Raw genomic sequence first — 23,787 nt, 5'->3', positions numbered from 1 at the left:
GATTTGCAGCTGCCGGTGCTGTAACAAGAGAAAGGAGAAGTGTGGAAAGATGACTATACATCAGCAGTCCACCTGAATAAACCCTCTCATGGTTTCCGTGCTGGTCTTTGTCCTGATCCAGTCATTTCCCAAGCACAAACTCGGTTCCCATTGAACACACCTCTTATGGGGAGAGCCGCTGTCATTGGCTTCTGAGTAAAAAGAATGTATGAGACATCTGCCCTATAATGCTGAGTTCTCCCTTTCTTATATTGAGTAAACTCAGGGGCAATTGAGCTAAATAAGGTGATGGCTGATCTCCCATCCATTACTGTGCAGCTGTCATGGCTCAGAGCACCTGGCACACAGGAAAGTACTGGGGTCAATATATTTTAAGAATCTGGTGATTTTGTTATACAGATAAACTACATAGGATCTTTTCAGGAGACAAGGCAGTATGCCACATATATTATAAGAATGTAACCAATATCTGACCACACACACACACACACAAAAGTGTTCTGCAGCTGCTATATAGTTTCTAGTCCTGATGGTGGCTGGAGTCTGTAGTTTGAGTTCGCAGCCTGTGCTGGCTAACTGGCCAGGAAAGCCGGACACAAGGAAGAGCTGGGTCTCTGTCAGGCACGCACAGATGCTCTTTGGTGTTGCAAGCAGAACATTACCCAGAAGTCTTCCCTTCTCACTCCTTCTTTTATAGGCTTCAAGTTAGATGTCAGCCTGTGGGTCCTGCTGTGTCATGCTGCCTCAGTGTTCAGACATGACTTTCATCTTGTCCTTAATGGGACTTCGTTCTCTTGTCTTTGGGGGTGGATCTTTTTCTCACCTTTAGGGAGTTTACCACACTCTTCAGCCACTGGTGTTTGATCATCAGGTCAGGCTGGTGCTGAGGATCAATCACACACAATCACACATTCCCCATTCACACATCTAATACAATTCATGCCCTATTCACACAATTTAGGTAGAGTTTTGGTTTCAACAGAGCTTTACAAAATGGAGTATGGTATGGTATCCCTGGTTACAGTATGGAGTCTGGTTTTTGTCCTTAATGGTACATGTTACAACATAACTTGAATTATAAATATAAATTACAAATATAAATTGATAACATTAGACTAATCCTGTGTTCATAGTTAACCTTATTACTTATCATACAAAGAATTAATACATTACAAACAGTTTTGTTTTTCCTAAATACAATATTACAGTGTCCCTTTTTTTTTTTCTGCTAATCAACCCTACAATTTTTAGGTAGATGAACCAACAGAAAATACAGTTAGGACCTTCAGTAGCAGTTGTCTCTTGTAACCAAGACCAGAATACTGCCCCGAATATTTGGTCTGCCTTAGTTACTCAGTTGGTTCCTTTCTGGTAGGCTACCTTTGCAATTTATGGCAGGCCAACAAGAACTACTGCTGTAATTGTTCAGTGCTTTTTGGTTTGGAATGCCCCTCATTAGTGTGAAGGAGATATCTGCTTACATGGGTAAGGTGAGGATCAAGTCTTTTGTTTTGGTTTTTGTTAGCCTGCTACTCATTAATAATACTAGCTGTCGCCGCACTGGCCCCTTCTTTCGGACGGGCATGGTAATGAAGGATTTTGGCAGATGCTAATGATGCACCACCATGAATATGCAGCACCTCATTAGCATAATGGTGGCCACGTGCAATTTGAAAGTGCCGCTTTTGAAAAGTACGCTGCCTGTGTAGCTGGGGCCCTTTTGAAATGACCCCCTGATTTTGAAAGCCACTTCTTCTCAAAACCAAATGGGGAGAAGGGGCTTTTGAAATCAGGGGGGTTGTTTCAAAAGGCCCCTGGCTACACAGGCGGCGTTTGTTTTGAAAGCAGCACTTTCAAAGTGCATGTGGCCACCAGTATGCTAATGAGGTGCTGCATATTCACGGTAGCGCCTCATTAGCATCTGCTGAAATCCTTCATTACTGTGCCCCCTCCAAAAGGAGGGGCTAGTGTGGCCACATCCACTGTGCACTGGGCATAAGGAAAAATACTTTTTACATGTAAGCTACTGTGATTAGTCATCATACAGCTGATAGTAAAGTCGGTTTTTACTGAGTAAAAGCTAATACTAATGCAGCAATGAGGACAGTATTACGCTGACAGAAGTCAAAGCCAAAATTCCACAGCACAGAAAAACTGTAAGCCACACAGAACAATAGGGTAGAATGCATTAGAAGAATAAGCAGTAATCCTGGGAACCACAAATAATTGACAAGCCTGTCACTCCTTACTGATCCCCTCTTGTTTCTTTGGCCTGCTGCCTCCTAACAGTGCTCATCCAAGGATTCCAGCTCTTACCATCCTTTTGTCTGGTTCTCCTACCACTGTCCCCATGCATTCTTTCATGCTGACCTTTGCCCATAGAACGCCCCGCCATGACCTGATTTCTCATGGTCACAAGTCATTTAGAGGGAGAGAGTTATTTCTAGGGTCCCAGTAATTATAGAATATGGGTACCATACTCATTTTAAATAGGCTACATTTGGACCATAACAAATTAAATGCCAACAGTAAGTGTCAAATTCAAACAAATTAAGGGGACAGATGCAGTTACTGCGTATGTACAATCAAACAGGAAAACAAAGGAAGTATAAACTATTAGACAGCCAAATGTCTTGTGAGGACTTATTTTAGGGTTTTATAATACTGCTTTTAATGCAGCCTGTGAATGCCTTCCATGGAGAGTTGACAGCCACTGAAAAGTTATGGGTGGTCTGAGTTTTATTTTGGGAGTATTGTTGCTCTGTTAATTAACAGAGGTTTTCAACAGCAAATCACAGATTAATAAAGAGACCATCTTAGGGATATATCCTGTACTTAACCACAGAAGCCACATACCCTCCCATTCACAACTGCATGGATGACCTCACTTTCATTCATCATCACAGATCTTGCAACAACTACTACAATTGCTTGCATGAAAACAACACTGCCAGGAAAGTGGGCATTTTAGATTTTCTAATGAAATTTGCCAGTTGGAAGCAAGCAGGAGAACTGGCATGGGAACTCCTGGACCACCAGCAAGTGCTGTATGGACCATAGGTTCGGGAACCTGTGATTATAGAAAATTTCTGCATTGGAGTTACCACTTGTGGTTTTTGTAATGAGTGTGAGTGGCATTTATAATGACATGTAGGATGATACAGCAATTATGAATTTTCCAGGCACATTGCTGTGTGGTTGGCATCAGGTCACTGTACAGTACATACACTGCCTGGAGCTGAATTACTTTGTGTAATTTCAACACTTGTAAAGTAGCAGTAGAAGAGATTAAGCTTTTTTTTCTTTCAGTTTTTAATGAGTATAAAGCTTTATCTTAACCAAACAAGGGCCACGTCTACCCATGCACGCTACTTCGAAGTAGCAGCGTCAACTTCGAAATAGCGCCCGTCACGGCTACATGTGTTGGGCGCTATTTCGAAGTTGAAATCGACGTTAGGTGGCGAGATGTCGAAGTCGCTAACCCCATGAGGGGATGGGAATAGCGCCCTACTTCGAAGTTGAACACCGAAGTAGGGCATGTGTAGACGATCTGCGTCCCGCACCATCAAAATAGCGGGGTCCGCCATGGTGGCCATCAGCTGAGGGATTGAGAGACGCTCTCTCTCCAGCCCCTGCGGGGCTCTATTGTAATTGTGTGCAGCAGCCCTTAGCCCAGGGCTTCTGGCTGCTGCTGCCACATCTGGGGATCCATGCACAGGGTCTGCAACCAGTTGTCGGCTCTGTGGATCTTGTGTTGTTTAGTGCAAGTGTGTCTGGGAGGGGCCCTTTAAGGGAGCGGCTTGCTGTTGAGTCCGCCCTGTGACCCTGTCTGGCACCCTTATTTCGATGTGTGCTACTTTGGCGTGTAGACGTTCCCTCACAGCGCCTATTTCGATGTGGTGCTGCCCAACGTTGAAGTTGAACATCGACGTTGCCAGCCCTGGAGGACGTGTAGACGTTATTCATCGAAATAGACTATTTCGATGTCGCTACATCGAAATAAGCTATTTCGATGTAGCGTGCATGTGTAGACGTAGCCATGGAGAGTTATAGGCATGCTCAGGGCATGGAAGGACAAGGTGCAATCACCTAAAAATAAGGATAGAAAAGTTTAAGCAAGACCATAGAAAAGAGTTTTCAACTCTAATGGCAATAGCATCCCAGGGAAGACGACCGGGACAATATCACTCCATATCTTCATAAACAACTTAGATAAGGCAGGTTGCACCTTTCTAATCTGGTGCCTTTGGGACCTAACCAGTGCCAAATGAGAAATTTGCCAGACCATAGGAGGCCAGTATTGTCTAGCACATTACCAACACTTCCACAGCTCACTGGGCTCTTCGAAGACATTTAGGGGTAAAATACAGGAAAATAACAGCACAGAACACTGAGACCCGGGGCTGGTGGCTGCAAACAAACTTTATAGGACCACAAGAAACTTGGCCACACCCATGGTAAGAGGTTGTCCACCTAACTAAAAATTATGCTGGATTATAGATGTTGCTGGACAAGAGAATGCCAGATTAGAGAGGTTCAACCTGTAGTGAGAATGAGCTGCAGTAGGAGCTGGCCTGCAATACATAGAAGTCACACTAGGCAACCCAAATGCTTTTTTCCCCATGTTTCTTCCTATACTCTTGTACAGCACATTTCAAAAATTGTAGCACCTTGTTTTGGAAGATGAAAGGGCAATTAAAACAGAAGAAAATGCATAGCCAAAGGGATATGCATAGGCCAGATTTCTGAAACTGTTCCACATTCAGCAGCTCCAACTGGAACAATACCTCAGTTATGGGTGCTAAGTACTTCTGAAAATCTGGGACTGACTTATGGGCCTAAATGGGAGCAGTTGGGTGCTGGACTAAATTCTGGCCCAACTAATTTTGTCCTTCACGTGTTTCTAACAACATTTTACGTGTTGGATTTAACAGCACACCAGAGAAAATTATAACAAGTGGGGTGAGGAAGTGGGCATGAGACAGAGATTAAATAACTTATTTAAAAAGACATGAGTGGTCAGTACCAAAGCCACAATTTGATTTCATTGGTTCCTGAACTGCACGCTTGTGCTCATTTCTCTGCTGGCTATAAAGCACATTAATAATGAAATGGCAATGCCCCCCACCTGCACAAATTACCATATTTAGAGAAGCAGCGGAAGGTTTTTCAGCACATCTCCAGAAAGTTTCTTACACAAGCCAGAACTCAGATATTTTGTGTTCTACAGAGCAACCTAGCGTTCCCAAAAAGGATAAAAGGGGCCAGAATGAGATGTCACTTATACTGGTGGCAGGTCTGCCGATGTGTGGGGCGCATGGGGAGGGGATGGGGGTAATTGGCCAGGCTCTAGAGTTTCAAAGGTACTGGTAGTCCATCCATTGCTGCTGCTACTTTGGCAGTGGTGGGTGCTGGAGCTCAAGGTCCCTTTGAAGTTCTGCTGCAGTGTCCTACTCTGACTGGGCACAACTGTGAGAGAGTGTGGGGAGGGGGCCAAACACCATGGTCCAGGCAGTGCTGAGGGCTGACTGCCCCTGGCCCCACCTCTTCCTGCACGCAGAGCCCCACTTTGCTCTTGGCCTTGCTGACTCCACTGTTGAACTCCACTGACTTTGGTGGAGCTGCTGCTGATTTACACTGATGTAAGTGAGATCAGAATCCACCTCTTTGAATGATGCCTGAGACATCAAGTTCCATTTCAAGGTGATTTATTTCTTACCTGTTTCCAAATTCATATTTAATAAAAGTAACTTGGTGTGTAACGTATCAGAGGGGTAGCCATATTAGTCTGGATCTGTAACAGCAACGAAGGGTCCTGTGGCACCTTATAGACTTACAGAAAAGTTTTGAGCATGAGCTTTCGTGAGCACAGGCTCACTTCATCAGATTCATTCGTGTGTAATAAACATCCCTCTGGCTTACAGAGGAAAAACCTTATAATGAGACTAGTTAATCCCAAGTTTGCTGTATTAACTTTATAAGAGTTACAGCAAGGGGTGGATTGGGTCTGCTAACTGCAGGTTCTACTGATATCAAGACAGAAAGGACTCACTTTCTGATGGAGCACAATCTTTAGTGGTTGTGGTATGTGTCCACCACTGGGGAGAGAGTAAAACTAGTCCCCCCTAGTGTATTGTTGCTGTCAGAGGTGTAAGTTGATCTAGTCTGCTATAACTATGTTGGTTTCCCTAGCTCTTCTTTCGTTTTTGCTCTGCTTTTCCTAGTTGCTGCTGAGAGGGAAATTATTCATTTTTATTGCTCTTGAGAGAATTGTTATATGGAACTGACCAAATAATAATCCAACTGATAATATAGAATGTTTTAAAGTTTGATGGAACTAGATAACATTTCACTCCCATTTAGTAAAAGGAGGTTGTTAAATTTTACCTTTATTGTTATAAAGTAAAATATACCTTTGTTTGGAGACTTTTGATAATGAAGTTTTAAAAATTTGAATCCACCACATCTTCTCAGCTTTTGTGTTATTATGAATATTATTTCCATCACCCTGGAATAAATACTTCATAGCTAATACAAGATTAGATCACATATGGAACATAGAATGCACTGGCGCACAATATTTCCTGTAATGTTTTCCGTACGTGAGCAGAATAAATTTTGTTATATGCACTGAGGCATGTGTGGTGGTACACCACCAGTAGAAACATATTCTGCTGGCTGTGGGCACTCTGCTAATTAGCTGGGCACCATTTGAATCTCTCCTGGGTGCCCCCTCCCCAAGCACTCAGTTTACAGATGCTATATTCAGCTATAGTGACATAAATCTGAACCTCCTCCATAGAAGTCCATAGTCAGTTCAGATTTAAATGGCTGCTTCTGTTTGTATATAAAATGGCCCCAAGCTCTGTGCATGGACCCTGATTTACAGTGGGGAACGGAGCATGAGTTTTGCAACAGGGGTAAGAGAGCAGCATTTATATTTCAAAGAAGAATATAAATAGGTGGCCTAAGCCAGGGTGTCTTGAGGGGAGGGTAATCCAGAGGCTGGAGAAAAGGAATCTGTCCTGAGAAGGAAGAGAGTGGGGTGGGTGCAAGTCTGGAGGGGGAAACTCTGCACCAGGGAGGAGGGTCAGTGGGGATGCAAAGTGGGGTGATCTGTCTTTTGGAGGTGGGTGTTACGGGATCGGTACAAAAGCCTGCACTACAGCTGAAGGAAGTTTGTGGATCTGAAGAGAAGGGACTCTGGCCTGGGAGAGAATTAGTTTGGGTGAGTGGGGAGGTGGCTGGTTAGAGGCCAGAGAATCTGCCCTAGCCCGAAAGCATCTCTACTGTAATGTGTTGCTTATAGTGTAGCATCCTGTAGTGACTTTAATTTCTTACGGTAGTGTCCTATTGCAACCCAGAGGTGCCCACAGCGGTACGCTCATTTACTTGCGCCTCTGTACAATGCTAGTCCACCCCTGCTGTCAAACATATCGTATGCTATATAATGCTGGGGTAAAAGCCATCTCAGTATGAATACAAAAATAACTGTAAATGTTTAAATAATGAAGGAAACAAACATCTAGTATTTTAATGCGGCTTTTCTACAGTTTGTTATGTGCAAGGAACATCAGAGCCCTTTATGAAGTGTCTTCAATGAGGAAATGATCAATGCTGCCCACAAGGGAAAAGGAGGTACAGAACAGCGTATTCATTAACTAGGAGGTGCAACAGACTGGGAAGGCTACAGTTTGATAATGACATTAATGTTTCTAATGAAAATGTTGGTGAAGAAGCTTCTTTTGTTAACTTTCCTGGAGTGTGTCTTTGGAGAGGATTTTTTTGTTACCCAAACTAGTCATTGTCAGTGTAAGGGACAGAAAGAAGAGAAATCCTTTCAGACAAGGAGCAACCAGCATGGCACTATAACATAATGGAACAATTAGAGCTGGTTGAAATGTTTTAGTCAAAAAGTTTCAACAAAAAGTGGTTTGTATCAAAAATGACAATAGGGTGGGGGAACACTGGTGGAAATCTTGGTCAATTTTTTAATTTGGAAGGGAATTAACAATTTTGATAATATATTTTGGTTTTCAGTTTAAAATACTTTGTTTTGGCTTAGAGAAAAAAACTGATAAAAAATGAAAAAAAAAAAAAGAATTAAGACATCCCTGGAAGATTAACTGGCATTTTTTACTAGCTCTGAGTATGATGCTGGAGGTTCTTGCCTGACATAGTCGAAAGACAACTTTCATAACAGAGAAAGCTGTCTTGTCAAGAGCCAGATCAGATCATAGTCTTTCAGGAAGGCAAGACCAGGCTGTACTGGACTGTAATGAGAGAAACCAGACTTGTCTCCCAGGGAGAGGAAGCGGGATCAGACTGCAGTGTCTTTGGAAAAGTTGAATCAGAGTGAAGTGGCTGTGGATGTTTTTAGAGAGTGAAAAAGGACAGCCCCAGGGAAATTTGCCTGGACATCTCTCTGGTAACTAATATGCTATCAGGAAGTATGTATTTAACAACTCACAAAAAATTTTATCAGAGAGGTAGCCGTGTTAGTCTGTATCCTCAAAAACAACAAGCAGTCCTGTGGCACCTTATATGTTAGTCTACAAGGTGCCACAGGACTTCTTGTTGTTTTTAAAGAAATTTATATTTGCATGACACTGACTCAACTGACAGCTCCGGAGGGGAACTAATAAATTGGGAAGTATTAATTTTTAGGGTCTGCTTTTTTTTATGGAAATGTATCAGGTAAAATGTTTGCTCTGTTAGCAATACTACATGATTTCAGTGGCTTCATTTGTGTGAAGGGCAAGTATAGTTACTGAGGTGACATTTCCCCTTATGAATGTGATATATGTGGAGTGTCAAAGTGGTACTGTTTGTAACTCACTGAAGGCCTGATTCTACTCTTACTACACCATTAAAATCTGTGCATTTACAACAGCTATATACCAGTGTAAGCGAGAAGAGATCCAGATGACAGAGTTCAAGAGACAGCCCCTTGAGACAGAAGACTTAGTGCTGGCATGGAGTGGGAGAAGGTAGAGCTTGGATGTTCAGGGATGTTCAGGTACATTTTGTAGATTTTTTCACATTACTTCTCAGGCTACCTTATGGCAGCCACATTCAATAGCTGTGTGACAGACTCTGCAGATGTCAGAAATCTTTCAGGCCAAACTTTTGAATGACCTGAAGAATCTGTCCACTTCCTGAGTGTTTCAAATTCACTTTATGTATCTATAAGTGAAAAGCTCTGTATGCAACACCTAACACAACCGAAGATTAGAATATTTTTCCTTATAAAGCAGTTATGTAAAAATAAAAAAAACTGGAAAGATGCTAAAGTGATTTATATTTGTTCTCTTACGATATTCTGTTCTCTGAATTGGAGGAAGGACAGAGGAGCTTTGGGGGCCAGCAGAAGTGACATAAGGGCAGGCTGAAGGCACACATGAAAAAGTGAAGCATTGGTGTTGACACTTGGGAGGACCTTGCCCAAGACCATCCCCAGGGGAGAGTGGTGATCTGCAAGGGGGTGGTGCAATTTGAGAGGTCCTGCTGCTGTGCTGATGAGAAGAGGCAGAGAAGAAGAAAAGATCATCAAAAACTGTTCTGCACCTCTCCAACAGCTACCAACACCTGCCCCTAATGTGATAAGATCTGTGGCTCCAGAATTGGGCTGATCAGCCATCAACGGACTCTCAAATAGGAGGTTGACATGAAGACATCCTACACATTACCAAGTGACTGCCAAGTGTTTCAGCAGGTTAAGTGTGTGATTTATTCCTGTTTGTTAGGAATTTGCTCCATATTACACCAGACAGAAAAGAAGCTCTTCATGTACATTGCCAAGCTTCTTCTTTGCTTTTCTTTTCTTATCTTGTTATAATATAAATGCAAATTCCAACTACCACAACTTATTGTTAGGAGGATATTTTGGCTTTAAATTCTTTCAAGAGCATTTCTGGGAACACACCAGTTCTACAAGCAACAGGCTTGGCCTAAGCCAGGAGTATGCAAAGTGGCAGGTGGACTCCCTTGGAGGCGGTGACGTTTTATAAGGGGAGTGCAGCATGATCAGTTGCTGGGTCTCAGGCTCGCCCTCGCATGACAAATGTTGAAATATATTAGTTTTTAATGTATGTGTATTCACATTTATATGCTGTTTAATGAAGTTTTTACATTCTACATACTTATTTTCTAACACACGCTAAAAGTTGGGTTTGTTTCCTCCATATGAACATAACTGAATTTTCCATCAGTTTGAACAACATTAGATGGGTTGAGGAGGCCCTGCTAATTGCAGAGTTGAAAAGTGGGGCTCAATGTAAAAATTTAGTTCCCCCTGCCCTTAGCCACTTATAAATTGCTGTCCTCAACCGTGACTAATAGTACCTGGAGGTTTTGTCATAGCTCTATGCAAGTGCAAGCCATCTGTGAACACTTACCCTCTAAATTCTCTACATAGCAGCTCAAACAATCATATGGCTTGTATGTTCATACTCTCTGAGCCCTATCTTAGACATATCTCAGAGAAACTGCTATCAGTTCCAAAGAATTTTTCTGGTCCAAGACTTTACTGTGTAGAATCATACGTTCTGTTGCAGTGCGTAAAGGGTAGATGTTGGAAAATGTAGGCTCTGTTTCAGTAAACTTATTTGCTGTCCTGGACTGTGGAAGGCTTCATTCTTACAATTGTTTCTTAGATCAGGTATCTGGTTTGTTTAATTTAGAAGAGCTATTACATGATGAGACTTAGCTTGAAATCTGAAGTTTCTTAAATTTCTTAAGTAGTGTGTTGCATTATAATCTTCTGGACTGGATTGCACAGTGCTGTCTATTCTGATAACCTAGGAGAGATGCTCAGCTTGTGTAAATCAAAATAGCTCTGTTACTTTTCATCAGCTGAAGTTTTTTCTGTTGACTTTTACTTTACTCTTTTTTAAAGTTACAAACATAATTGCAACATGTACTGGTAAGATCCTCATGTATTAGAAACAAAGCTGACAAACCTCCCCTGTCAGAGCAACAAGTCCACTAGTAGTGAAGGGAAGAATAGTGTGCATTATCCAGGTTTAAAAGATTCAGTAAAGGGCACATGCTTTGCATGCTCTACACATGGCGGTCACATGTCATGAATAGATGGACTGCAGCTTGTTTATGCTTCTCAGGGACAAGCAGGGTAAGACTAAGCAAACGTTCAGCCTGTGCATGGTAGATTATGTTAGCAAAACATAAGCAATAGATTCTGGGGAGATCTTTCCTCCTTCACTGGTAATTGTGGGTTAGTCTACAAAGAAACAATTGAAAGAGAGAGTGCAAGACTAGTTTTAGGGGGAAGAAAAGCATGTGAAACACACTTTGCATGCAGCTCTGGGGAAAGGATAAAGGCTGCATTTGAGTCTCATTTACTCCTATGCAAACCCGTTGAACTTGGTGGGGTTGCATGGGTGTAAGTAAGTAAGTGAATTCTGGAAGAGGCATTACCCATCCAATTTTGTTTTACAAAGCCCTGCATACATTCGCAGTGCTGTACAAATCATTAATAATCATAAACTTACTAACCTAAATCAATGGCTTCAGCTTAAACGCTCCCCTTCTTGTGCCTTTTTCTCAAAACTAATTTTGGTTTTAGCCATTTTCTTGTTACTGCAGCTTTTGCTGGGAAATCTAGAGGTTAATTGGTTAGTAAACTTCACCACAGTTAGCATCAAACATACAGACCGATTTTTTAATGAAGCTGGGAAGCCGTCCATGTTTAGAAAACACAGAGGGTCTCTCAGAACTCAGGCTAAACCAGTAATGCTGGAGTCAGGTTAATACCAGTCTCTTCATCATGGATTTAGTGTATTAGTGTTTCATTTACATTAGTCATACACACAAGTGCTATGGAACTTCCATGGTAGCGTACTCGTCCCAACTAGGATGAATAACTGGGGGCTTGTCTCATCAAACTAAGAGGGAGAATTTGTTTTGGCCATCATGTCACAGCAGAAACTTTCCAAATGATACGACCAGAAACAACAATACTCAAGAAATCTCCAAATTTGTTTCCATTGTTTTGTTTCTGTCTCTTGTTTTGTAACCTGTTAGATTTGGGTGTAAGTTAATTTTAGTGCTGGTGAGAGGTGTTGCACGGTCGGCCTCCAAGTTGGAGGTGATGTATTCAAAGAATGAGCATAGTATAGATAGTCACAATGCAATCTTCTTCCCATTGTCTTGCAATGGGTCTGCGCTCAGGCCTAGGGGGAGAAGCTGTGTTCGCATTTACCAGTCCTTGACTGCTGTGTCTGCAAGAGTGGCAGGGACGATTGTGCTGATGTGATCAGGTGTGCTCTTGTCTGCCAATACGGAGGACCAGATTCCTCAGCTGGTGTAAATCAGTGTAATTCCATTGCAGTTGATTTACGCCTGTGAGGAATTAGCTCCCTAGTTTGAGGCCTTCAGCTCATTTCACATGGGATATAAAACAGTTGTCACTGAAGGAAGTGGCTGTCGATCACTAACCTGGACCACATGCAGATTTGTGACCTAGAGGTGAGAGGTTCTGTGATCCATTGCCAAACCCAGAGGCACCATCCAGTTCCCATTCTCTTTCATTCTTAATCTGAAGGGAAAAAATAGTCTGTGTCTCAGCCTGATTATTGGTTTTCTCTGTTGATCCACTCCAGCCGAGTTACCTTTTAATCTTTGCTTTTTCCGTATTTCCTCCACTAACTGATATATACAGATGTTTCTTCTCAAATTAATTCCTAGCCTGCACCGGTTTTTTTTAATGGACTTTTTTTGAAGAATCAGAGAAAGGACTGTATGGAAGGCAGCTGACTGCTATCAATTAGCACACAACATGTAGTTTTTGCTTAGCATGTTCTAGTTGCAGGTCAATCATTTACTTAAATTTAAATGCTACAGAAGCCGTAACACTACATGAATGACAGATTTGGTTGGTAAATGCTGGAAATTGACAATTGCTGTAGTGTCAGATTGGCGAAGGACAATTGGCTTTTTATCTCTGCTTTTCACTGAGCTGTTTGCAAAATTGACTGATCGTACAACAAAGTCTTATACTGTTAATGTTAAAAAACATGGGCCAAATTCTGCTGACTTTCACCAGTTCAAATCCAGTATTACTTCAGTGATTTGAATGGACTGAAGCCAGATTTGTGGTAGTGCAAGAGATATTAAAACTGGGGCCAGTATCATGCCCTGCATTATGCTATGTGTGGCAATAGCAGATGACACAGAATTAAGCAATATTTTCGTGACATATTGTACAGACATTTCCCCTGGATATGCTTGGTGTTCTTGCCTATGGGAGGTTGTTTATTAAAGTCTCATAAACATACTTGACTACTTAGTAGTAACAAACCAAATAGCTGTTTCATGAGAGATTGTTAAAGAGTAAGTATCTAGGGAGGTCTTCATATTGAAGACAGGTTAATCTTTTGCTTTCATGTTATTCAAGGTAACATTTTTCTTCAGTGCAGGAACATGCTTTAAAACCTCCTTCTGTGCTTCCAAAAAGCACAACTAGTAGGAAGAAGAGCAACAATTGTCATGCTATCAACTGCTTTCCAAAGTTCAGTTATTACTGTTTTTAACAAATCCTCTTTGATCTGACTCTCCCTGCGGTGGACTCTCCACCTGTAAACAAAAATATGGAATCCAAATACACACTTCCAGGCTTGTCTTTCACTATGACAAAAGCAAGCCATGCTGGTGGGTAGCAGTGTTTAGCTCTATTCTGATTATCTCAGCTGGACACTTGGTTTCTATTTGCACTACTAAAGTGGTCACATTAATTGAACATTGTCTGTTCTAATTTTTAAATATCCCCACTCTAAATGACCCATGCTTTTTGGCACATTAGTGTTATTCAAGGACAACTTTGTAATTTATTGAATTTAAAACTCACACTGATTTCCGTGTTGCACAATTATGCCTTTGGCACTGCACTGCACTTGCGGTTTCACTACAGCTCAGAGACGGCCCCATACGAACTGTAATCTAACTAAAATAGAAGTGAAATTGTGGCAGTAGAGAGTCCAGCACAGGCTAGCAATTCGCATACGTACCAGGGAGCCCTTGCTGAAGACGGAGCCATTGGGACTTCGCTGCTGTGAATCTGTGCATGCTAAATTAAAGCTAGCATGGGGGTGTCTATCTGAGCTGCAATCACACCAACAAACGCATTGTAGCTGTACTGTCAGGTAGCAGCCGAGTCAGTATGTAGAAACAAAGGACATATATGAGAACAAATACCTGAATTTAAAGGGAACTTTCAGATTATTCTGATGATCTTGTTAACTAGGTTTAGGGAGTAGCCTTCAGAAAAAGTAGGTAAGAATGTGTGGGTTTTGGGTCTAACACAGTAATTGCAATCTTTGCTGCAGATTATTAATTATTATTATTATTATTATTTCCCTCTAGCACTTTGGCTACATCAGTGTTTGGAACTAGGACTGTGCTTCCCAGCTCATGTCGACGTACTCCATGCTAGTGCTCGTAGACCTCGTGTGTTAAGAATAGTGGCACAGCATGGGGAGTGGCAGCACATGTGAGTTGCTCGGATAACAATCCCACCTGGGCCTTGTGGGCATGTTCTAGAGGCAGCTAGCCCATGCAGCTGCTCACATCAATTACTCATGCGCTGCTGGTTCTAGTTTGGTGGGAATTAGCTTGAATACTTCTATACAAGTTGGGACTCACACCCCTCCACAAGTGTAGACATAGCCATAGATGCCCGAGCCAATCATGGGGCTGCATTGTGCTAAGGTGCCACATGTATACATTATAAGAGATGATCCTTGCTCCAAAGAGCTTTTAATCTGAACAGTCAAAGCTTGTATTCTTAACCCCGTTTATACTGAAAGAGAATTGAGTCGTAGTGATTAAATGACTTGCCTAAGGTAACACAGGAAGTCTCCAAGAGCAAGAAATTAAACTCTGGTTTTCTGAGTCCAGCTCAGTACTTTCACTACAAGACCTTCCTTCTTTGCTAGAATTTTCCTTACCGCAATTTCTGAGGGCAAATGTCTAATGCCTTAAAATTATCAAGTCAGATTATGAAGCCCTACTTTGGAATAACTGCCCTAGATTTCAAAGGGCCATGTACTACAGTGCTTGTTCCACCCTACTGAGGCAAAACTTTTGTCAGCTTCATTGGGAATTTTGACTGAATCAAGCTGCAGGACTGACTGTATTATGATCTTATAGGTTGTGTCTAGACTGCAGGGAAGCGTCAGCAAACGATGTGCAAATTGCACAACACAATTTTTTTATTTTTTGCCAACAGTTCTGTCAGGAGAGGATTTTTTGACATTTGGCCCATTCACATGTGGCCAAATGTCGAAAAAGAGACCCCTCTGTCGAGACATCCCTTCTGCCTCATGGCATGAGATTTACAAGGATGTCGACAGAATGGTCCCAACATGATAGACCTTTTCTAAGAGAGGTTTTGTTGACAGAAGCCTGCAGTCTCGACATAGCCATAAAGAACAAGAGCAATAGTCATTTCTGTATCTGAAATGTCATGCTTAATTTTACAGTTTTGCTTTCATGCTTGTAAACACAGCTAGTTCAGAAATACTGACAAAAGGAACACTGATAGTAAATGGCAATGTTCCTTTTTTTTCATTTTCCATCTAACTCTAGTAAATATACATGATTACTATAGTTTTCCATTTATTTTAAGCCAATGTGCATTATTACTGTGTATTTCCCTAACCAGCTATATATTTTAGAGAGTTTGCCTTTTTGATCAAGAACTCCTCCTAAATGGTAGGAGCTAGGACCACCAAATTCTGTCTACAGATTCCTCCTCTCATAACTTAAGGAGAAGTAAGAGTTTGTTTGTTCTAGGAAAATGGGCTGTGCCTGGAATGGGATTGCTTCTCATAAACCAGAAAAGAGACAGAATCGCCAGATCAAGTACAGCTCTTAAAACTGACATAACTGAACGCATGTTGAAAGAGATGGAACCAAGATGAGTCAGAAAAATAAGACAAACTTGAAATAGGATTGCTTCTCAATAAGCCTTACAGAAAAGAGATAAAATGGAGAAATGTGGAATAGTGCTCTGTGTTAGAATGGCTAAATCAATGCCAAAGGTTTGAAAAATAGAAGAAAATGTTATTGGAAATCAAATTGGATATAGCTTTTTTGTTAAAACATAGTGAATGAAAAAAGTTTATAGGGATGAAGAAAAATATACACGTGGGAATTTCCATTTTAAAAATTACTAAAAAAATTAAATGAACAAATTTTAACAATCCCCCTTTTTTAAGAAATCCAAAATAAAAATTAACTTCATAAAAGTGACACTGGATTTTTGAAAAATAGTCATTTCAATTAAGCGTGTCCATTTTCTTTTTCTTTTCCAAAAATAAGTCCCTCAATTAAGTTAAGGACATGAGCAACACTGAGTGAATCTACTAGTAACAGATAAATTACCTTTCAATATTTTTATAATTTGATTATCAGCATATTCGCTGTTGGATTTGACATAATTGTGTAATATTTCACCAGAACAACCGTTTTGATCTGATTTATCATAGTATACGTGTAGCCAAATCTGTTAGGTTGTGAGTTATGGTGCCTTTTAATCATGATAAAATGCCATACCTGAAACAAGATTATTATATGGCCCTTCTCTTCTAGTTGATGCTAGTGATCCCTACAACAGTATTGACAAGTTCCAACTTCCATTATAACCAATCTGCAATTGTTCATAATTTTCCCAAAGTAATTTTGTTTGACTGGAATTTTCCATGCTGGATCTTAGTCCCTGTTTGATTTTTAAGGGGGTGGTGATGGTGTTGATTTTGAATAAAACTGAGGGGGGAAACCACTTTTGATTTATACAAGCCTGAAAAAATACCTTTTTTCCTGTACACTGTAATAAAAATTGGTTTTGTTTACCTCAAAAATGGCTGATATTATGTGGATTCTTGATTCTGAGGTCTCATGGGAGCCAAATCAGCCCCCCGCACAACTCAGAGCAACTTCAGGGCTACTGTGCGTTACATGAGGCAGTAACAGCTGTCACGGGGGAGGTTCTGACAGTAGGGGTTACTAGAGCACAGCAATGTCCTTGCCGTTCCTCTCTGCCATCATACCCCTTCTGTTGTGAAAGCAGTGGGTAGGATGGAGGCATACTCTCACTATATTCTATTCCTTCTGCTGCTTGTATGTATTACAGGTAGCAACTAAGTTGTCTACTCCTTATGAAATCATGTGGCCTCAGTTTTCTCCTCCAAATTTGCACTGTAACGTGTTGAGAGCACTGTTACCTGTATTGGGAATGCCTGGACTATAAATCAGGCTATGTCTAGATTTCAGGATTCTGTTGGGAGACCTCTACTGTGTTGGGCGTGTTCTGCCGACATCTCGGTCTTCCTCCTTCTGCAAGGAAGAAGGGATGTGTCAGCAGAGGGGGTTTTCCCAACATTGGGCTCTGTGTGGATGGGCCAAATGTCAGGGAAAGCCTCTCCCCGCAGAACTGCCGGCGGAGGTTTGGCAAATGTGTTATGTAATTTGTGTATCTTTTGCCAACAATTCGCGGCAATCTAGACATAGCCGCAGTGTGCAACTGATTCCGTGCTTTAATGGCAAAGAGTGCTAGCAAGTTCAGCAAGGGTTCAGTAATATTTTCATCTGACTTTCCAGTGGAAGCACAGCAATTTCCTAAGTCCCCAGATTTGGAAGGATTTGCTAATTTTTTGGAAGCAACACATGAAATATGTCATGTATAATTTTTAACAGGATGTATTGTAAATCAATCAAACCAAAAATGTCAGTATTGGAGTTATTTCCACATTTCTGTACATAAAATAGACTAACTTCCAAAACAAAGATGTCAGGAAAGATGGGTTTAGTTTGTTTGGAAGAATAATTTTAATAGACACTAAAGTCTCCTAAAATCTGAAACTGCCATGTTTTGGGCAAGGATATGATATCTGATATTTGTAGCATTTCTTAGAATTTTTCTTTAAACTATTGCTGATGAAAAAAATGATCTAGTAGTAGAATAATAATGCAGAATATTGCATCACATTAATTTCCATGGAAATGGACAGTGATGCCATAATTACACTATGTATTCCCCACAAGATTAAATAGAAGGATAAACAAAATATGTGGAATCAGTGCACACGTGTGCATCCGCACACACACGCTCTGAAGATGGGACCACTGATCTAATTTATGTATAAATCATCTCTTTTGTCAAACTTACTTTAGCGTGGGAGTTTCCTTTTAGCAGAGTTTTAAATCTTGGTGTCTGCATGTACATTTTATTTACTTTGGTGTTTGGAACAGGGAAAGAACAATTTTTGTCTTCTAGTTTCATTTGTAAGGACAATTATGTGATTCTGCTGTACTATTGTTTGTCTCCTCTTTTGTCTGGATTCCCCTACTTCCAAAAGTGAAGTTTGAAGAATATATGCATTGTAACCTTGCCTAAACTTAAATTCTGCTGCATATTTATGTGGATACAACTTCTGGGTTTTGTTAGTGTTTTTCATTCATTTATATTTAAACCTGAAAGGGGCACGTTTTTAATAACAGTCTTCAAATTTTCAGTCATTTGCAAACAGAATCAGCATAAGTAAATGATTTTTGCTTATGCAAGATGGCTATTGACATTTATGAAGGTCCAATGTATACATGCAAATCCTATTCTTGCTTATAAGTTGTATAACTTGCAGATGTGTTTCTCTGTACAAAGCTTTATACAAGTAAATATGCAACCTAGATTAACCACGCTTTGAAAAATTAGCCCCAAGTTTTCACTCCTTCATTCTCTTTGGTTTTGGGAGCTGAAGTGTGATCTAATGAGTAAAGCACAGAAGTATGAATCAGGATTTCTGCAATCCAGTCACCACTCTCTCATAAACCTTCTGTGTGTCCTCAGAGAAGAAGCTTAAATTGCTTTTTTAAAAGAATCTGTATTAAGTGCCCTTGTGCAGTTTTATATTGCTCATTGATTTCCATATCAAATGGCTATATTTGATAGCTGTCCCATGTGATATGAATTAATGAAATCCCTCTTCATACATAAATGTATTCATCTTACCAAACCATCACATGCAACTCTGTCACTTTACCAGGGTTGGCTGCACCTCTATCCCATTTCTCATCTCTGGGTGTGAATGTGCCTTTACCTGACTTGAGGTGGCATTTTGCAATTCTCTCCTAGTCTTAAAACCAGAACCAGGGCTGCAGCACCTGCATATTAACCATTTACTGACCCATATGTCTGACTAGATTAAGGGATCAGCAGTTCTTTATGTGCCAGTGATCAGTGGTATACAGTGACCTGCCAGCTTTCTTAAAACAAAAGTAATCTAGCATTAGCCATTAACCATTAGACAAAAAAAATTTAAGAATGATACATTGTATAGATGCATATTTATTGCATACAGAGTCCTACCACTCCATAACTGTGGCCTAGGCAGACCTAGTAACTCCTGACACTCCCAGAAAGCTCCTGAATCAAAGTCTCATTTTGCCCTTTAGGTTCCCCCTCACCTGAGTGACTCCTTTAAACCACACTAGGATCTTTTGTTCTCCTGATTTTCAGGCCTTGCTTTTTATTTCCTGGTCATAGGCTGGCTGGAGCCCCAGAGGCAAAATCAAAGCAATAGTACTAAGGGTCTCCCTGAACAATTCAAGTGCTTGCTGATAGGTGGCTATCTTGAGCCATTCTCATCTTTCCTGCCTGTATTCAGACAGAACCTTCTTGATATGGTCTCTCCACAAGACAAGGCCTAAACTGATGAAGTAGGCCAATTAACCTTATGGGTTGCACCTGGAAGAGAGTCTGGGTCAAGGGAGGCTTAATGACTGATGAAGCCCAACTGATGGATGAGTGGGGTTAGGTTTATGAAGAGAGGAAGATGAGGCTTGTAGGGAAGAGTTCTGCAGTCATTCTCTAGAAATGCATGATGTTGGTTAAGTATGAGGGGAAGTGAAAGGTTTGGGATTCTGCCTGTGACTACAGACTCTTTCAAGAAGCCAGGAGGGAAGGGGGCCAGAAGAGAGATATGAAAAAGCCCAGGGGAACAGCAGCAATGCTGGAACTTGAGCAGAGAGTGGTTGCTGGATATGGGGCCCTGGCTTGGCGTCCAGAGTAGTAGATAGGCCTGGATTCCCTCACTGGCCATGGGGCAAAGTCATACAGCATTGGAGGTGGATTAGACAAGGCCCATGAGTCTAATGGAGAGTTTGGCTAAAGAGCCTTGAATCAGAAGGGAGGAACTATACTGATCTGACTGGAGGACTGACTCACAAAGAGGGAACACCCAAATGTAGAGAGAGAGACTATGGGTTGAGCAACTGAAGGAGGGTGTGCCGGGCCAAATGACAGCTGATCCCTAGGCCCAGCCATGAGAAGACACCACAGTGGTGAGTGTGCCTATTACTCAAGCCTGTAGGTGTGGGAGGAGGGCAAAGGGGGCCACTGCCTCAGGGGTTGGTGATTCAGAAGGGCCCAAGACTGGTGGTGGTACTGCTGCAGTGATGGCTGGAGCCTTTGGCCCTTTAAATTGCCACTGGATCCCTGTGCAGCATGACTGAGGTGGCACCGAGGCTGTCTGGAGAAAGCTAGCCCCAGTCCTACCCACTCAGCCTGAGCCCTGGCTGGGAGCTCGTCCTCCTGCCTTGACCAGGGGCCCAGTGAGGCTGTCGGCCGCACTGCCATTACATACATCTTTATTGTGTAAAACCAATGTACTAGTACAGAACCAGGACAACAAGCAATATGAATATGTCCATTACATCCATATTGTCACAACTTTACATTTTATTATTCCATGCAAGATTCTCCATGAACACGAAGGAGAATTCACTGCCCCCAAGAGCTGACCACGTGAACATGAAATGAGCAGCCAAAGGGCAGGAGAGGAGGGATACGGCATACAAAGGAGATGGGAGCACTATCATTCCGGTCATCTCCTCCTGCCCCATACACTGGACACTAAGCTGTGCAGAGACACAGCAGTGGGTACATGCGTACTGTGGCAGGGGGACTAGCTGCTGTGAACTGAGGCATGTTCCTAGCAAAACTCACCCCAACTCCACATTGACTCAGGACCGTTCCTTATTGGGAGCCCTTTGTTGGGAAGGGAAAGGCAAATACACGAGTTATAAAAGCTTGCCCTGACTGCACTGGTGAAGATGCATCTGCATGAGAACTTTGCTTTAGTCTGCTCCCATCCGCTGTAAATATGCTGAGGAACAGTGGGTCTACATTCGAATTTAGTTCACATGTATTCCCACGGTTCTACCCACATTTCCACTTCACCACTGGTAGTAACAATGACAGTTGAATTGTCTGCCAACTCCTACCCCTCAACTTTTTGGTCATCCTTGTTCTTACTTTGCTAAAATCTAGGGCTGCGTCTACACGTGCACGCTACTTCGAAGTAGCGGCAGTAACTTCGAAATAGCGCCCGTCACGTCTACACGTGTTGGGCGCTATTTCGAAGTTGAAATCGACGTTAGGCGGCGAGACGTCGAAGTCGCTAACCCCATGAGCGGATGGGAATAGCGCCCTACTTCGACGTTCAACATCGAAGTAGGGACGTGTAGACGATCCGCGTCCCGCAACATCGAAATAGCGGGGTCCTCCATGGCGGCCATCAGCTGGGGGGTTGAGAGATACTCTCTCTCCAGCCCTTGCGGGGCTCTGTGGTCACCGTGGGCAGCAGCCCTTAGCCCAGGGCTTCTGGCTGCTGCTGCTGCAGCTGGGGGTCCGTGCTGCATATACAGGGTCTGCAACTAGTTGTTGGCTCTGTGTATCTTGCACTGTTTAATGAAAGTGTGTCTGGGAGGGGCCCTTTAAGGGAGCGACTTGCTGTTGAGTCCGCCCCGTGACCCTGTCTGCAGCTGTGCCTGGCTCCCTTATTTCGATGTGTGCTACTTTGCCGTGTAGACGTTCCCTCGCTGTGCCTATTTCGATGTTGGGCTGAGCAACGTCGAAGTTGAACATTGACGTTGCCAGCCCTGGAGGACGTGTAGACGTTATTCATCGAAATAGTCTATTTCGATGTCGCAACATCGAAATAAGCTATTTCGAAGTTGGGTGCACGTGTAGACGTAGCCTAGATGACCTAAATGTGCTCTCCATATATTAACTTTCCCATTTCTGCTCCTACTAATGCCAGGTCAGTAATGGGAGATTTTAAGAAAAATGCCAGTATAGACAAGGCTCGATGGACAGTGGTGGCTCCATCATTAAACTGCAGAAGAACAACATTAAAGGAAGGGCCCCCCCAAACTAGCCAACCTCACAAACAAGCCAAGAAGGCCTTTCACTGAGGGTGTATTGCCCTTAACAACTGCAGTTTTTTCAAAAGCGGGCAAGATTTACTACATTTTGAGAGCTGGAAGAGTAATGTGAAAGCCTATCTTGCAATACATAAGTGCACGGAGGAGGTCATTAGTGGTCAGCAAGTTTCCAAAGCGTTGGTGTTTGTATTCATTTGGATAACTATCAAAAATTCATTTGCTTCTGTTGAGTTTATCTGAGTTAACAAATCCCTGGGGTCTGCAAAATTGCGCTGGAAATCTTGCAAGAAACAGCATCTCTTGGCTAGTTCAGACACCGGGCAAAAAGAGTGTAAGACAGGGTAACGTTTTTAGACTCATTGTTTTTGAAAATGAGTTGGACTTGTCTGTGTGGTGGGGTAACACATCCTGGGGGTGGTGTCGTATCTACAGTGCACTAACATGTTGACACTGATTGGTCTGGGTAGAGGGTGCACACATAGGCAGTGAGTCATATGGGCTGCTGGTGCCCCAGCCCCATGAATATTTATGGCTTGGGACTCAGCACCAGCAATGTTCAGAGACCCAGGTCTCAGTCTGAAAGCTGCTTCATGCAGAGCTGCAAAGGTCCTGCAAAAGGTCAGTGCCTGAGGCAGCAGGCTCCCAGCTGGTGATCTGGCTTCTCTACCTGTGCCGCAGGAGGGAAGTGGGGAGAAGATGTGACATGATTGACAGTCCCCAGGCCCCTAGTGAGGACAGCAAGAGGAGAGGATAGACCATGCACCTGACCAGCTGTCAGAGTAGGCTTCTTGACAGAGTGTATTTCACAGGGCTGGCCTCAGGGAAAATGGCATCCTGGGCAAATTTGCATTTAGGTGCCCCTGGCACCCATGGATGCCCCTCCCTCACAGGCTCCCTATGGTACCCTTCCCCCCCAGCCCCTGCACCTCCCTCCCTGCACTATGCGTCCTTTGCCCCTAATGCCTGCACCGCCCTCCTGTGCCCCAGCCCCCGCACTATGCCCTTTCACTCCTCCCCTTGCATCTCCTGCAACCAGTATGGGGAAACTGACTCACCAGGGTTCACAAAGCAGCTGGCATTGCTGCTCACTCCTACACTGGACTACTGCTGCTTCACCCCAAACAGCCCAGGGCGTGCCCAAGAAAAGGGAGGGGACCACAGCCGCTGATGTGTCAGCAAAGCCCAGGTGGGGAAATGATCTGAGTGTAGGGAACCCTCATATTGTGTGCAGGTGGAAGGGGTGGAGAGACTCTTTCCAGCCCATGTTTGTCATTTTAAAATAGATGTAAACTTACAAAGTAGGTGGGGTAGGGGGCGGGATTTGGAATCACTTTGAAGAGCAGCCTTTAGTTCATACAGATGTTAAAGGCATCAGAATACTGAGGGAAAGGGACGCACATGCTCCTGATTCCACTCATGGCAAAGATTTTGATCTTTTTTTCATGCATGATCCAGGTTCTATACCAGTCGAGCGAGGTGACATCAAACATGCTGACCCTGTGAGCATTTTTCTTTGATCAAAGGGTGCCTTCCATGGAGAAAGATTGG

The 23,787-nt window shown here is 42.6% G+C and overlaps 1 long non-coding RNA gene across 4 annotated transcripts in view; it reads left to right on the top strand.

Moving 5' to 3' along the window:
* Positions 1-18,633, top strand: part of LOC142013825 (uncharacterized) — a 66,895-nt gene extending 48,262 nt beyond the window's left edge. For all 4 annotated transcript variants that reach the window (XR_012645797.1, XR_012645796.1, XR_012645799.1 and 1 more), the window contains exons 5-6: positions 8,894-9,019; positions 9,341-18,633. This is a non-coding gene — a long non-coding RNA (uncharacterized LOC142013825). The remainder of the gene's footprint in view (positions 1-8,893; positions 9,020-9,340) is intronic.
* Positions 18,634-23,787: the final 5,154 nt, after the last annotated feature.

The sequence above is a fragment of the Carettochelys insculpta genome, chromosome 5 (assembly GCF_033958435.1).
Source record: "Carettochelys insculpta isolate YL-2023 chromosome 5, ASM3395843v1, whole genome shotgun sequence".
NCBI lineage: Eukaryota > Metazoa > Chordata > Testudines > Carettochelyidae > Carettochelys > Carettochelys insculpta.
Note: the sequence above shows the minus strand (reverse complement) of the source record. Positions and strands in the feature narration are given on the sequence as shown.